The sequence below is a fragment of the Podarcis melisellensis genome, assembly GCF_964234715.1.
Source record: "Podarcis melisellensis genome assembly, chromosome: 7".
NCBI lineage: Eukaryota > Metazoa > Chordata > Lepidosauria > Squamata > Lacertidae > Podarcis > Podarcis melisellensis.
Window position 1 is genome coordinate 60210374 of NC_138539.1, and position 17835 is coordinate 60228208.

The following is a 17835-nucleotide window of genomic DNA, read 5'->3' on the forward strand; positions in this document are numbered from 1 at the left end:
TGTTGAGGGGGTGTGGTGTATAGCCTCCAATGTTCTGGGCAGAGAGGAAGTTCCCAGGCTAGTGTGCCTTTTCTTCTTTTGTTCCTTAATTACTTGAGGGATATCTTGAGTGATTTCTTGAGTGATATCCTGAGTACCACTTAGGTGGGTCATTAGGTGTGGATTAGTTGCTAAAGTCTTTGTGTCTTGACCTCTTGAACTTTGTGAAGAGTTTTTCTGAGAAGATGGCTGTACTGCACTTAGTTGTGCTCTGGCTTGGCTTCGTGTATAGGGGCGAGCTGTGGTTTTGTGGCCTGTGTCAGCCAGATCTGTGTAGGGATTGCAGGGGGGTGCAGCATCCGGAGGTGCCACCATGGTTTGGCTACTGGATGGTGTCTGTAATTTATCTGTGGAGAGGGTCTGGGTTTGGGTCTGGTGTGGTTGATTGGTGATGGCGTTCTGTGTGCCTCTGGATCTGGTGTCAGTTTTTGTGGGGAGGGCTAATTTCCAGATGTCTGGCAAGCGGGATGTGTCGTCACGCTTGTTCATGTTGTGAGGGTGTTTCTCTATCTCGATGGCTTCCATGATTATTCTCTTGTGGTGATGTTCCATGTTAAAGAGCAATTTGGAATCTGCAAAATTAATTTCGTGTCCTGTTTCTTTCATGTGTTGGAAAAGAGAGGAAGTTTTTTCTTCTTTTTTGACGGCATTCTTGTGTTCTGCGATACGTGCATTTATTCGTCTGTTTGTTTGTCCAATGTACGTGGCTGGGCAGACTTTGCAGGGTATTTCATAGACCCCTTGGTTTTCCAACTGGATTTTATCCTTGGGGTTTCTGAGGATATTGGCTATTTTTTGGTTGGTGCAAAAGGCTGTTTTGATATTGTGTTTATGGAGGATTTTGCTAATTTTATCTGTAGTGCCCTTGATATAAGGAAGGAGGGCCATGCCACTCAGACCAATAGTCAGCTCCATAGGCTCACCTCTACAAAATCTCGCTAAATTTCTCGCCAAGCAACTTCAGCCCTATGCAGAATCCATCTCTTCACACATTCCAAACTCCTTCCAGTTCATAGAAACAATAAAGAAGCAAAACCTACATCCTAATGACCTACTTGTGAGCTTCGATGTTGTATCTCTCTTCACACAAGTGCCCATTAATGAAGCCTTGACAGCCATTCAAAACAAATACAATCCCCCCGAATACATCTTGGACCTGACCAACCACTGCCTAACCAACACGTACTTCATCCACAATGGACAAAGATACAAACAGATAGAAGGAGCACCTATGGGATCACCCCTCTCACCGGTCATCGCAAACCTGTACATGGAACACTTTGAAACCAATGCTTTAGACAAGTCAGAACACAAACCCAAACTTTGGCTCAGATATGTTGACGACACCTTTGTAATTTGGCCACACGGGAAGGAAAAACTGGATAGCTTCCTCACACATCTCAACAGCCTACACCCCAAAATACAATTCACTATGGAAATAGAAGCCAACAACCAACTTCCCTTCCTTGACGTCCTAATCTACAAAAAACCTGATGGCTCCCTAGGACACACTATCTACCGGAAAAAAACACACACCAACCGCTACTTACATGCACAATCACACCACCACCCTGCACAAATAAACTCCGTAGCCAAGACTCTCATCTCCAGAACCAAACGCCTGGCTGACAAAGACCACTTGACAACTGAGTTACAGAATCTCTCAAATGTGTTAATTGCCAATGGATACCAGCAAAACAGGGTTACGAAGCTAATCCAAAAAGAAACACCCCCCAAAAACCAAGACACAGAAGAAAACAATGGCATGGCCCTCCTTCCTTATATCAAGGGCACTACAGATAAAATTAGCAAAATCCTCCATAAACACAATATCAAAACAGCCTTTTGCACCAACCAAAAAATAGCCAATATCCTCAGAAACCCCAAGGATAAAATCCAGTTGGAAAACCAAGGGGTCTATGAAATACCCTGCAAAGTCTGCCCAGCCACGTACATTGGACAAACAAACAGACGAATAAATGCACGTATCGCAGAACACAAGAATGCCGTCAAAAAAGAAGAAAAAACTTCCTCTCTTTTCCAACACATGAAAGAAACAGGACACGAAATTAATTTTGCAGATTCCAAATTGCTCTTTAACATGGAACATCACCACAAGAGAATAATCATGGAAGCCATCGAGATAGAGAAACACCCTCACAACATGAACAAGCGTGACGACACATCCCGCTTGCCAGACATCTGGAAATTAGCCCTCCCCACAAAAACTGACACCAGATCCAGAGGCACACAGAACGCCATCACCAATCAACCACACCAGACCCAAACCCAGACCCTCTCCACAGATAAATTACAGACACCATCCAGTAGCCAAACCATGGTGGCACCTCCGGATGCTGCACCCCCCTGCAATCCCTACACAGATCTGGCTGACACAGGCCACAAAACCACAGCTCGCCCCTATACACGAAGCCAAGCCAGAGCACAACTAAGTGCAGTACAGCCATCTTCTCAGAAAAACTCTTCACAAAGTTCAAGAGGTCAAGACACAAAGACTTTAGCAACTAATCCACACCTAATGACCCACCTAAGTGGTACTCAGGATATCACTCAAGAAATCACTCAAGATATCCCTCAAGTAATTAAGGAACAAAAGAAGAAAAGGCACACTAGCCTGGGAACTTCCTCTCTGCCCAGAACATTGGAGGCTATACACCACACCCCCTCAACAGTATTTATAGGAACTCAAACACTGAGATCCTGCTCTGTTCCAGTAACAAGAAGCCGAAAGCACCAGCCTGAAGATGACGAGTGAGACCTCGTCGAAACGTCGCCTAGACACCCCAACTTTTACACGGGAAGACACCCGAGGACACCAAAACCTGCATTCCTGTACCCGTGAAAATCTACGAAAGCATATATATATATATATATATATATTTATTAGAGTTTTTGAATAAAAGAATACAGTAATAATAAACATGTTTTGACAAAATTTCATGATATCCTTGAACTTCCTCACGTCTCCCGCTCCCACTTACATCATTAATAAATTTTTGTCCAGCAAATTATCATCTTATTTCCAAATCTGTAACCACTTACTTAAATACAATAAAATAATTCTCCTGCAAATTTGTTTCTCTTAATCTCTCTTATCACCAATTCCTGATCTATTTTAGTGATGGCCAATTATTTATAACCAAGCATCCTTCTTAACATTCCACTAAATCACAATATTTCTGTAAATAAATCTTGAATTTCTTCCAATCTTCTTCAATCCTTTCTTCTCCCAGGTCTCGGATTCTGCCAGTCATCTCCGCCAGTTGCATATAGTCCATCAGTTGCATCTGCCATTCTTCCAGTGTGGGTAGATCTTGGGTTTTCCAGTTCTTAGCGAGTAGTATCCTTGCTGCTGTTGTTGCATACATAAAAAATGTTCTATCTTTCTTTAACACCTTCTGGTCGACAATGCCCAGAAGAAAGGCCTCTGGTTTCTTGGTAAAGGTATACTTAAATACCTTTTTCAGCTCATTATATATCATTTCCCAGAAGGCCTTCACTTTAGGGCAGGTCCACCAGAGGTGAAAGAATGTTCCTTCATTTTCTTTACATTTCCAGCATTTGTTGTCAGACGAATGGTATATTTTGGCAAGTTTAACTGGGGTCATGTACCATCTGTATATCATTTTCATTACATTTTCTTTCAAAGCATTACATGCAGTAAAATTCAACCCAGTGGTCCACAACCTTTCCCAGTCCTCAAACATAATGTTATGCCCAATGTCCTGTGCCCATTTTATCATAGCCGACTTAACCATTTCGTCTTGTGTATTCCATTTCAACAGCAAGTTATACATTCTTGAGAGTACCTTAGTCTTAGGTTCTAACAGTTCTGTTTCCAACTTCGATTTCTCCACCTGGAATCCTAACTTTTTGTCACTTTTAAAAATTTCCTTAATCTGAGCGTAGTGTAACCAGTCTCGCACTTTATCCTTCATTTTCTCCATACTCTGCAATTTCCAGTTATCTCCGTCTTTTTCTAACAGTTCCCAATATTTTGGCCAGTAGGCTTCCATATTGGGTCTTTTCCAAGCCTTAGCTTCCAAAGGTGAAAGCCACCTTGGAGTTTTATTTTCCAATAAGTCTTTGTATTTTGTCCAGACATTAAACACTGCTTTTCTGACAATATGGTTCTTAAAGGCCTTGTTGATCTTAGCTTTGTCATACCACAAATATGCATGCCAACCAAAAGCATTGTTATAACCTTCCAAATCTAACACATCAGTGTCTTCGAGAAGTAGCCAATCTTTTAGCCAGCAGAAAGCTGCGGCTTCATAGTACAACCTTAAGTCTGGCAGGGCAAATCCCCCTCTTTCCTTTGCATCTGTTAATATCTTAAACTTGATTCTGGGTTTTTTGCCCTGCCAGACAAATTTGGAAATATCTCTCTGCCACTTCCGGAAACACTCCGTTTTATCCACAATTTGCAATGTTTGAAACAAGAACAACATCTTTGGCAGCACATTCATCTTAATCGCAGCAATTCGGCCTAACAAAGAAAGCTTCAGTTTTGCCCAACTTTCCAAGTCTCTCTTAATTTCAGACCAACATTTTTCATAATTATCCTTAAATAGACTCAGATTTTTAGCTGTTATATTAACCCCTAGGTACTTTCCCTTTTTCACCAATGATAATTCTGTTTCTCTCTGAAACCGTTCTGACTCTGTATCTGTCATATTTTTCCCCAACACCTTCGTTTTTTGTTTATTTAACTTAAATCCTGCGACCTGTCCAAAATCATGTATCAGTTGTAATACTCTTTTTGTACTAGATTCTGGCTCCTGCAATGTCAAAACTAGGTCATCTGCAAAAGCTTTAAGTTTATATTGTTTCGCTCCGACCTGAATCCCCTGCACCAGCCGGTCACCTCTAATCAAGTTCAGGAGCACCTCCAGAACTGAAATAAATAACAGAGGGGAAATCGGGCAGCCTTGTCGTGTTCCTTTTTCAATTTTAAATTCTTCCGTTACCACATTGTTAACTATCAATTTGGCTTTTTGTTCTGAATATATTGCGTCAATCCCATTTTGAAAACCCCGCCCCGCTCCCATTTCTTTTAAGTTTCCCTTCATAAATTTCCAAGAGATGTTGTCAAAGGCCTTCTCCGCGTCTATAAAGATCAAAACTGCTCTAGTGTTTATATTTGTTTGCAAAAGTTCCAAGATATCAATAATGTTCCTTGTGTTTGCAAACATGTGTCTACCTGGGAGAAAGCCGGCCTGGTCCTTGTGAATTACTTCATTCAAAACTCTTTTGAGTCTGCCTGCTAAAACATCAGCAAATATTTTGTAATCCACATTTAAAAGGGAGATGGGGCGGTAGTTCTTCAGTTGTGTCTTTTCAGTTTCTGATTTTGGTATCAACGTGATAAAAGCTTCCTTCCACGATTCCGGCGCCTTCTTTCCCTCCAGAATTTCATTGCTCACCTCCATCAAAGGTTGAATCAAATAGTCACTCATTGTCTTATAATACTTGGAGGTCAAGCCATCTGGTCCTGGAGATTTGCCCAGCTTCATGTTCTGAATGGCATGTTCAATTTCTTGTCGTGTTATTTGACTATTCAGGAGTAGTCTGTTTTCTTGTGTAAATTTTTTAAGACTGTTTTTTTTCAAAAATTGTTCAATCTCGACCTCATTTTGCGGCCCTTGAGTATATAGTTTCTTGAAATATTTCTGGAAAGATTTTCTGATTTCCACGGGGTTCTGAATATTTCTTCCTTCAATTTCCAAATTTGTTACTATATTCAACTTTTGTCTCTTCTTCAACTGCCAAGCCAGCAGTTTCCCACATTTATTTGCCGATTCAAACGTTTTTTGTTTCATTGACTTAATCTTCCATTCTATTTCCTGATTTATCAGTTTAGAATATTGTGCCTGATAAAGTTTAATTTCTCTCAAAATCGGCTGTGACTTCGGATTTACTCTTAGCTTCTTCTCTAATTCTTTTATTTTCTCCAAAATCTTATCTTTCTTTTCATTTTGTTTCCTTTTCTTAATAGCATTCTGTTGTATTAAGAACCCTCTCATCACAGCTTTACTTGCGTCCCAAATTATTCTTTTTTCCACCGTTGTGTTCAAATTTATTTCAAAATAGTCTTTCAAAACTTTTTGGGCCTTTTTGATAATCTCCTGATCTCTGAATAAGTTGTCATTCATCTTCCATCGAAAGGAGCCGGTTGGTAACAATGTCAAATCCATTTTCAAAGCGTTATGGTCGGAGCAGGTCTTTGGGCAGATTCCCACTTTTCTGACCTTAGGTGCCAGACCTCTAGTAATCCATATTTGGTCGATTCTTGTCCAAGTCAGATGGGCTTCAGAGAAGAATGTTCCTTCCTTTCCCAAGGGGTTTCTCATTCTCCAAATGTCAATCCAGTCCATATTGTCTGTCATTTCAAAAAAGGTCTTTGGTAGTCTGCCATCTTTGGTAACCTTTTGACTTTGCGACTTATCCATATTAGTTGATACAATCCCGTTCATATCTCCCATCATGATGATGTTGTCAAAGTCCAGATACTCCAGCATGCTCTCGTGCAACTTCTTATAAAATTCCGATTTCCCTTCATTTGGTGCGTAAATTCCTAATAACATAATTTTTTCTCCTTGATGCTGTATTTCAACTGCCATGTTCATCTTTGAATAATAATTTGGGTGAAAGGCTCTCCTTTGCATATATCACCACCCCTCTCTTCTTTACTCTGTCTGAAGATATAAATTCCTGGCAGAGTCTTTTATTTACCAAAACTTTTCTATGGAGCCTAGTCACATGTGTTTCTTGCAAGCAAATAATGTCCAATTGTTCCTTTTTTAATATATGAAAGATTTTCTTCCTTTTTTCGGGAATGTTGCAGCCATTTATGTTCCAGCTCAGAAGTTGCAGAGACATCCTGTAGAAATCTGGTTATTTTTCAGGGGGTGGTACTTTGTCATCCAAGGATGCCGGTTCCCTTGGTGCTCCAGGCTCCGGCAGTGATCCAAGTCCTTTATGAAGGTCTTCTCCGTATTGGTTCAGAAATTTGTCTCTGTCTTCCAATGTTCTGATTTTAATCTTCCTCCCTCTAAAAGTAAACGATAATCCTTGAGGGAATTCCCACCTAAAGATAATTAAGTTACTCCTCAATAGCTTTGCTAGTTCCAAATATTCTGATCTCAAATCCAAAAGCTGTCTAGGAATATCCTTATAAAATTCGATTCTTTTGTCCAGAATGTCCAGTGAATTTTTGTAATGTAGGCCCAAAATTCTATCCCTTTCCTCCTTTGATCTCACTGTAATCAGGCAATCTCTGGGCTTGTCTTTTCTTATCAATCTTCCCAGCCTGAAGGCCGATGTAATTTTAAAGTCTTTTTCTTCAAGTTTCCACTGCACGGAAAATATTTTAGTCAGGAACTCAGCCAATTTATCTTCTTCTACTTCGGGTACAGATCTTATCCTTAAGTTGGTCTCCCTATTTTTCAATTCGATCATCGAAAGATAGGTCTGGTGTTCACCTACTTGTTTGTTGAGTGGTCTTACCTCTTTTTCTAACTGTCCAAGTCTTTGGCTAGTGTCTTCAACCAATTTCCTATTTTCCCCTGAAGCCTCCTCCAGTTTTGCAATCGATTGAGTGTTCTGTGCCACTTGCCCAGTTATTCTATTTAGGCATTCTGTGTTCTGGTCTATTTTCGCAGTTTGCTCATCAGCCTTTTTGTCCAAAGATTCCACTCTCTTGTCCAGAGATTCCAATTTTTCATAGATTTTTTCTAAAATGGAAGAAGCTGATCCTGAGGCCATATCCTCCAGTTGTAAATCCTCTGTCTCTCCTCCCCCTGCCTGTGGCAAGGAGGCAGCTTCTTCCTCAGAGTGCGAAAGAGGCACAGACGATCTACGTTGCTGTAGAGTTGAGGCTAGAGTTGTTTGTCTCGTTCTTGGTCTTTGTTCTTTTTCCTTGGTCTCCTTTTTCTTTGCGCCACTCATTCCAAACTTATCTAGTAGTCAAGGTCAAGCTGAGTTGTTCCCATGAGAAAGGGACGGCCCAGGTGCAGCACTCAGCCAGCAGGCCAAGAAATAGAAAGTAAAACAATATCACTGTTGTTAAGTCCAAAAACCTCTAGGGGGAGCCTAAAATTTTAAATAGTTTCTTGTCCCATTACATTCACAAAAATTTTAGGGGTATGCATACCCCTGCGTACCCCCAGACAAAAAGCTTGCAGGTAAGTGGGTACAAGATTACAGCACAAATTGACCAGACTCTAAAAATCTGGTCTATATGGGCATGATGTTAATTATGAGTCTCTTTCCCCCCAGAAAGGTGAACTCAAAACAAGATAAAAAACAAGTGTAAAAACTAGAATAAAAGCAACCTAAAATTTCCCTTGTATCATTGCAAAATGATTATTTCCAAGTCACACTGAAACTAGGAATTAAATTATTTCATTCAGTTGTTTGTTAGAATTGCCTGTAAACTTTACTTCTTATACACTAAAAGCTTTGGGGGGGGGGGAGGTTGTAAGAGCAAACCATGATTATAAATATAAAATAGCACTGGGGAATCTGTGGCCCTTCAAATGTTGCTGGACTACAACTCCCATCACCCCTGGCTTGGCTGCCTGGGGTTACTGGTCCAGCAAAGAATGGAGGGTTGCATGTTCCCCCCACCCAGATTTAAAACAATAGTGTGCCACAGCTATTTGATCAAGGCTTTTGAGCTGCTTGCAGGATGGGTGGACACAAAGCTTACAAAATCACTGGTTTCATTTTGAAGATAACAACAGAGAATTTCTTCCTCTTCCCCTCCTCCCCCACTGTCCATTTTGTTTTCCATTCTTGGAGCTGCTCTATTGCACTACGCCTGAAAGGGAAACTGTACTTTTTTGGCTCATTGGAGACATTCTGTCGCTCTTGTTCTCAAGATCATTCAGCCTTATTTCAAGCCTTTTTCTCACTGGAGCACTTCAGAGTATTGTGTTGTGTATTGGACCCTCTCCACAAGCCTCATTACTAAGGGTTTATTTACCAGCTCTGGCATGTTATGAATGGCCCTTTACCTTTCTAGCATCTGGTATCAAGGCTGGTACTTAAGAGTAGCCTGCTGCAGTCAGACAGGTTTTGAATATTTTTCTCTAGATCAGTTTCAAGCTTCTGTTGTTTGTTGTTCTTTTGTGCTTTACACTTCTCAAATGTCATGCGGTATTCTTGCCAGCTTGTACATTTCTTGGGAACCATCGTATGCAGATAGCCTGTCAAGGAGATATCTTTCTGAATAAACTGTGTGTGCTTGACAGAAAATATACAAGGCTTTCCTAGCCTTGTACCTTTCTTAGTACAATATCTGTTTCCAGTTCTCCAAGCCCCTTCTAAAATATTCCACACACTAAGACACCTTTTTGATCCAAGGTAGAATGTGGTTTTGTTTAACTTTTCAGGTTATCACAATAGACATCCAGAATCTAATTGTAATTGTATCTCGAGTGTTACAACTGTAGAATTTTCCCACACTCCAACAATTTTCAAACGGTTGATCTGGGTATTCTGAGGGGTCCTCAGTGAAAATAACAGTCATGACAGAACTGGGAGAAGATTGCAAAGTTTAAAGGCAATTGCTGAAAAAATTGAACACTATCATCAATTTGCTCGCAAGACTCTTTTGTTTCAAACAATACAAAATTAAGTCCCTTTAAAGGCAATTTTTAATCAGGTAAGTTAAAATGTACTACCGCATTTGAAGAACTATTAAAAATATTAGGGCAATTTCATTAATCCACAGGGTAGTTCATTGGATACTACAGAACTGAATATATTAAGATGGGGAGGGCAGGATTAGGCAAATTAACTCTAAATAATGTAGGGGCATATTTTGTGGAAATATGTTCCTATGTGTTAAAAAGATGGGAAATTATCATTTAAACAAAGAAACACACAGCTGTACTATACTTATTTGGCAATTAAAAGCAAATATTTCAGTTGAGAAACGCACAATAATATATGTAATCTTCAGATGGGCATTGTTTAATGTTGAGCACTAATAATTCTACTTTCTTAAAAGCCAGAATGCTCAGTGCATGCTCAATTCAATAGTAGATGTAAATCTGCCCTCTGCTGGCTCATTTATTGAATTCTCTGTAATTCCTCTAAGAGGATGACAGAATGGTAAAACAGCTGTGAGAAAAATCAGCATTTATATCCCACAATTCCCTAAGCACTTAAGCAGGTAAAATACATTCTATAGGGGAAATGCAAATAATATAGAAAAACCTCTTGGGTCAGTCTAATCCCAGTCCATGAATACCTGCCCAAATGAAAAAGTATAATTTCTTTCAAGAACTTATGGTATTGCTGTACATAATTTTATCCAATGCTGTTTTTATTACATTTATCTAATTCAACATTTTCAGTGTAAGCTGCCTTGCTCTAAAATAGTCAATACAGCTGCCCTTCTATGTTGCTATGCATGTATTTATTGACTTGGTGCAAGATACCTACATTATTTACATTGAAAAGAGCTTTCAAAATAAATATTACTGGCGGTTTATTACAGACTTTAGCACAACTAATAAAATATTTCATTCAAAGCCAATGCAAAAACAAGTATCTAAAACTGAAACATTACAGGAGTGGTTTATTCATGAATCCAAATAAATTGTACAGCTAATGAATATTTGATAGAAATTACTCTACTCTATCATTTATAACAGCATCCAACCTCCAAAGCAGCAGAAGACAAGGAAGTAAGAAACTGTCAGTCCATTGTTCCACCTAACTCAATATTGTCAACTCTGATTGGCAGATGCTCTCCAGGATTTGAGGAAGAGTCTTTTCCAGCCCTACATGGAAGGCACCAGATTGAACCTGGAACCTTTGGCTTGCAAGCATTGGTTGTACCAGTGAGCTCTGTGAAGCCATTACCTATCTTACCTGCTTCACATTTCCCGTAATGTTGTAACACCTGTGTTAAGTGATTGAAACGGTAACTTATCTGGTCAGAATGAATACACACACATTTTCTGGTTGCATGGGCAGCCATCTGCACATGTTCATCACACTGTTAGCCATGTTTGCAGGGATCCACCTCCAGGGGTAACAAGAGTAATGCAGCTGCAAAAGATAACCCTGGCTCTGTTTGCATGTGACACTAAACCAAAATACGGCTTTGTGTGGGTTCTGCTATTCAGGGCTAAACCATGATTTTGCTTAGCAAGTCAACTGAATCCAGGTTCATGTTTTGTCTCCTCCAAACAAGCACAGGACGTAAATAAAGAACAAACTTTGGTTACAGCTCATGGTCTATCCAGAGCAAGGGTGGGGAACCTCCATCCCACAAGCCAATCTTAACTAACCCAACAGGTGGGCCAATGTGGCCTGCAATCTATTTTCTCCCTAAATCATGTTTACCTGCTCATCACACCATAACAAAAAAATATATGGAACTGCCATCAACAACGCACCTAATTTCTCAGTACAGCTCTCTAACATTGTGTGCAAGACTTTATTCAGATAAAGGGAATAAAATATTAGCAGAGGCAGCTGAGAATTATGAGTAGAAGGTACAAGAGTCAGTTGCACTGAGCACCGCGGTTTTCATTATAAAGTCGAACTAATGTAGCAGTGATAATAACTCTGCCTGGAGCAAAGGCTTGTTTTATTATGGAGATTTTTGACAAATTAATCTGTGATGCCAGAGATTAAAGCAGATCTTATTATTACTGTGTGTCCCGAGAAAAGTACATGAATCACCCTTCTCATCCCTCACTGTCCCAAAGCCCTTTCTGTGTGTGGTTTTCAAACATTACATCAGATTTCCCTTAAATGTAGCCACCTGTGGAGTGAGATAGGAAGATGGCTTAACATTGGAATAGCATTGCTTTAGAACAGATAAGGCTTGGATCCAGAAATAGAAGGAGCAGGGGAGTAATCTATTATTAAAACAATCACTTTACCTGGAAAAAAAGAACCACAAGCTATATTTTTTAGTGTCTCTCTTAGCCATAGCCAGTGTGGTCTCCTCCAGATGTTATGCATTACAATTTCCATCACCAATTTCCATCATCAATTTCCATTGATCATAGTCCATAATGTCAAGAGTGCAGCATGTTGACTACCCTTGTTCTCTTTGATAAAATAAAGTGGGTAGCCAATTTTGTGCTCTCCAGATGTTGCACCGCAATTCCCACCTGCCCTAGTCAACATGGCCAATGGTCAGGAGTGATGGGAGTTGTAGGGCAACATCTGGAGGGTACCACATTGGTTATCCCTGAGATAAGGTATAAAGGTAAAGGTAAAGGTACCCCTGCCCGTACAGGCCAGTCTTGCCAGACTCTAGGGTTGTGCGCTCATCTCACTCTATAGGCCGGGAGCCAGCGCTGTCCGCAGATACTTCTGGGTCACGTGGCCAGCATGACAAGCTGCATCTGGTGAGCCAGCGCAGCACACAGAACGCCGTTTACCTTCCCGCTGGTAAGCGGTCCCTATTTATCTACTTGCACCCGGGGGTGCTTTCGAACTGCTAGGTTGGCAGGCGCTGGGACCGAACGACGGGAGCGCACCCCGCCGCGGGGATTCGAACCACCGACCATGCGATCGGCAAGTCCTAGGCGCTGAGGTTTTACCCACAGCGCCACCCACGTCCCTGAGATAAGGTATAACAGCACATTGTTACAGTAATGTAAAGCACAGGGACCTACAGTATATGCGATAAAATTTTAAGAAGTACAAGCGCACCTTTTAAAGTCCATTAATTGTGCTTTTAAAACTGATGGCAGTGCTTGTAACCATGTTGCTACCGCAAAATCAATAACAGGCAGGCACATATGTTTGTTTATTGAACCCATTAATCGTCTAAGAGGCTGACTATTGAGTTGCAGAAACAGTAGTGGTATAACAAACATTGCATTCTACTGATAACCCAGGAAACAGAGCGCCTTCCTGGTACCCAAAGCCCATTTAAGAGTTTAAATCCCACTCTTAGCTGATACAGTCAAATAAAATCACTAACAATGTATAGGGAGCATTGTATTGACATGTTAGTGCAGATAATTCCAACAGAGCTCTCTGTTACTGTGGATCATTATTTCTACTTACGTTTTAGCATGCCTCTGCTGCAGCATAACAAACATTCTTACCAATGTCACAAAAATATGATGGTAAAACTGAAATTTTAAACATACCCCCACTAACAGCACAATCCTTGCTACAATCACTCGGAAATCCTGTTAAATTCAATGGGACTTACTCCCAGGTAAGTGGGCTTAGGATCACAGCCTTAAGCACCTTCTGTAACAACTTGAACATCAGGAAGCACGATACAAGAAGGAGCTCAAAAGCTAGAATTTGTATCCTACTCATCCATTCAACAGTACTACCTATGTAATCGAAATAATCAGTCCCTGGATTTCTCCAATAATGGGCACAATCAGTGTTGCTCTACTACTGCTGCTGAAGGGCCCTCTTAGATTTAGATATGGAAATAGATAAATGTATCTATGGCATATCAGCAGATAGAGCCAAATTTATGGCATGGAATCAATTTGCTCACACATAATTACTTCTTAATTAATGGTAATTTCATTTGTCATGCTTCATACCAGCAGATGGTGCTATTGGGCATGTAGAGGAATATTTTGTTGATCACTCAAACGGTAGCCTGTAAAACCAAGTACAGGGCTGTAGCGAATCACAGAATCATATACTGTAATTGAAGAGTTGGAAGGGACCCCGAGGGTCATCTAGTCCAACCCGCTGAAATGCAGGAATCCTGCCCACAACCATCCCTGGGTGGGCACGAACCACCAATCTTCTGGTTAACAGCCAGAGGCACTGACGCTGTGAGCCGACAAATTACATTTCAATTAATATGCAGTAACACATATTTTCCTCACAGTGAGGAATGTGCCACTACTAAAAACAGAATCTAATTTACAGTAATCAGCAGATCTATTAAATTCCAGAGGTTACTTTTTTGTACAGTAATTACTTTCCTATCGTTTTTCTTTTCAGCAAGAACATAAGATGAGCCTGCTGATCCGGCCAATGGCCCATTCACAGCCTGTGGCAAGCTGCACATGAGCACAACGGTATTCTGCCCACCTGCGATTTCCAGCAACTGGTATTCAGAAGTGTAGTGTCTCCAACAGTGGAGGCAGAAAATAGCCATTATGGCTAGCAGCTGTTAATAGCCTTGATGTATCTCTGCCCATCCTTCCTAATCCTTTGTCTTTCACATCCCCCCTACTCTGAGTGAAACAGAGAAAGACAGTGGACACCCATTCACCTGGAATTCCATTGTGAAGGCCATGAGGTTGTGCCACAACAGCACTCTAGAAAATAATGTATGTACTATATGAAACTGCTGAGATGTCATCACAGGTTTTGGAGCACAGTTTCATCAGTATGTGGATGACACCCATGACCCAACTCTATCTTTCCGTTCCATTTGTGCTGTGTGAATGCTGAAGTGGTTTTTGGAGGCAGTAACAGACTAAATGAGGGTCAGTAAACTGAAACTAAATCCCAACAAGGTGGAGGAGCTCTTGGTAGGTGGTTTCCATGTCAAGGAGTTGGGAAGATGACATGTTCTGGAGTTTGGATCTGGTGTAATTTTACACCAGCTTGCTTTATGCCGGTTTCTTGTGCATAGGACTGTTCTCTTAATCTGTGCTGTTTTAGTGCTCCACATTCTAGTTCTGTCATATTGGCCTTGGGGCTACTGTATATAAATATAATGTATATTGTGTCCCTTTCCAAATGACATTTTGATGTTATTTCTCCCCCTCCCCCCAAAAAAGAAAACTGTTTGTCTCATCAGACAGCTGTTACTTGGTTCTCTATGACGCTGACAAATTCTACCCTATACCCACTTAGGGAACCCAAAATATTTACACCATCATTCCTAAGGGATGCTATTGTGAATTGGGTACTTTTAAGCTTCTACCTCGATGCTGTTGTTGTTCATTCTTCTGTGTTAAATCACTTTTTATTAGGGAAAAGGGTCATTTTCCTACAAAAACAAAAAGGTTAAATCATATAAAATGGTTAAAAATATAGCATTATCCAACAAAGTTCTATTGAAAGTAGATATGTAAAAATTAATGGTCATGGTTAAACATGCCAATTAATTTCAATGGGTTTGCTCTGAATAGAGCATAGTTGGATATAACCCACAGCACATAAACAACTTGTTGAAGATACAGCAGAATTGTTGTTCAAAGAACAGTGCCATAAGATTGAATAAAAAATAAAGGCAGCTAGACATTAGATTGCATCAGGATTCTTCATCTTCAACTCTGTAAAACTCATAATTAAAGCATAATGAATAGTTCAAGAAGTTTAACTAAAAATAAGGTGCTCAAATTATCAGGACAATGCCACAAGTTGCTGACAAAATAGGGTTGTGCCTACAATACTGCAAGGAAGGGATAGATAATGCCAGTACAGGGCATGACTACAGAAAATCAACGGCTTATCATTTATCTTCAGCTCTCTATGTCTGCAAAGGGGAGTCTTGCTCTGCTTCCCAGCTAGGAGCCTTCCCATTTTCCACGATGGAAAGTAAATGGCATCTCTACACTGTCTTTGAAGGAAACAAAAGGCATCACACTCTGGCCTCTTTTATCCTTTTTTTTAAAAAAAAAATTGCATAATGCAAGTTAGCAGAAAATGGAAAAGTAGCAATGAGAGGCATGTGAGTAGACTATCCCCCTGCTTCTTACCTGACCTTTGTTTTGCACTGCATCCATTTATTGGATTCGTTTACTAGGAAAATTGAGTTATGTAAGATCAAATTGGGGGGAGCAGGACATTTTTGGCCTCCTTGCCCTGTTCTCAGCTCTCACAAGGGACTTTTCCTTTATGTAGGTCTGGACAGTGGACCTTTTTGATGTAGAACTATTTGTACTACCTTTTACCCCCTTTCAAAAACTGTGTTTATTCTAGATTTCTGATTGAGAATTACTACAACCAACAAAGGTTTTATTGCTATAGCGGAAGTGGGAAGGAAAACTCTAACTTTCTACAAAATTCCCCCTAGGATTCAGCTCCTGAGCTTTACATTTCTGGAAGATTATCCTTCTGGAATTTAGTTCTTAGTGCACAATGTACTTGTTGTTAGGATTGCCATACTGCAGTTCCCAATATCCAAGTGACCTATTTGGCATATTATGTAAATTATTTGCCATTTATGCAAATCATATTGTAGGTTGGGAAGAAAGCTTAGCAACACCTCCTATAAATTTGAAGTTGGAGATGGGAACATAACGTTTTAAGTTACCTCATTGCTTTTTTTGTTCCAGAAAAAGATTGATGTAAGCAATTCATATATTCATTTTGCTCCCACCTAAACCCTGTGGAGCCTACCTTGTTCCTCGAAGTACCTTCCTTCGGCCGCAGTGGCGTAGCGTGGGTTATCAGCACCCGGGGCAAGGCAAGTAATTTGTGCCCCCTAACCCGTGGATTTCCCTAACCCCCAGATGTTGCGCCCGGCCCCCGATGCATCCCCCACGCTACGCCACTGTTCGGCCGTTGCTCTTTCTCTCCGTCACTGGCTTGCGTCTCCCCTCAGGAACGGGATGGTCAGATCTCCTGCGCAGTGGTAGGTGCACGCTTGACCTCCCGATGCCAAAGCCAAGCTGTTCGCCTTTGCAGTGACGCCCTGGACCTTTGTCCCTCGAACTTGGGGAACGTGCTTTTCCTGGCCGATGCACCAGAAAAATGTAGCCTTTTTAATCCATAGGTAGGAAAATGTTGCACCCGAGCAGGGACGAAAGGAGCCAAACTACACCAAGGGGTTTTATTCTGCCCTCCCGGGTGGGCAGAGGAGCAAGTGTGATAAGTCACAAACAAGCACGAAGTTCACAGCCATTGCACATAGTTTATATCCCCTTCCAGTTCCCTCCCCCTTTCTCCTCCTTCTTCAAGAGTCCTGCCCATGAGTTCCTCTGAGCACGAACAGAAAGCTCCTGTCTTGGGACCATTTTTGGACTTTTCCCAGAAAGGAGGTGAAAGGGTTTCAGTGTGTTCCAGTTGTTTTATTTTTGTGCTTTGGCATGGTTCCCGGACAGAAAGCAAGTTGCAATGTGTTTTTTTAGCAAGGCCAGAAGGCACGAGAAAGGCCAGAGAAACAATGGACTGTTCTCTACCTTTGTTGCAATCTTTTTTAGTTACAGCAAGCGGAATGCTTAGCTAATGCTTTTTGTCTTAGAGGAAAATGCAGTTTTAAAAATGCTCAAGGCAAGGCCTGGCTTGGGGGGGGGGGAATTCACAAACAGTTTTTAGGGCTTTTTAGGGTAACCCTAACTAACTGTTCCCCTTCACCCCCTTTTCTGTGGTAGCAGCCAAGGTGGCTTGCAGCAGTACAAATATAATAAAAATATACAACTAATATACAATCAAGATATACAATTTAAAAACATACAAATAAAAAATAAATAGATGAAAAAAATCAATAAAATAAACCAAGAGCTAGTTAAGGCCATTTAAATGTACTACAACAGAAGAAAACTGGAGAACTCATAGACTAATGGCCCATTTACTGAAAAAGTGTTTGTCTATCAGCAGCCATCAGTAACAGGGCTAGACAGGCGCCCCATGGCCATAAAAACAATAAAACTATTGGATATTATGAAATGTGTGAAGGGCAGAATATTGTTCCTGAATTGATGGCAGGACAATTTTTTGCAAAAAATTTACTTTTTCAGATGGTAATGAAGGAAACTCTTGTAGACTTTATTAAGTTAGAACTTTGCACTGCTGTAAATTATTAGGTTACACAGAGGCATGCTGGATTAAAAGAGACAATGACATTAGAAAAAA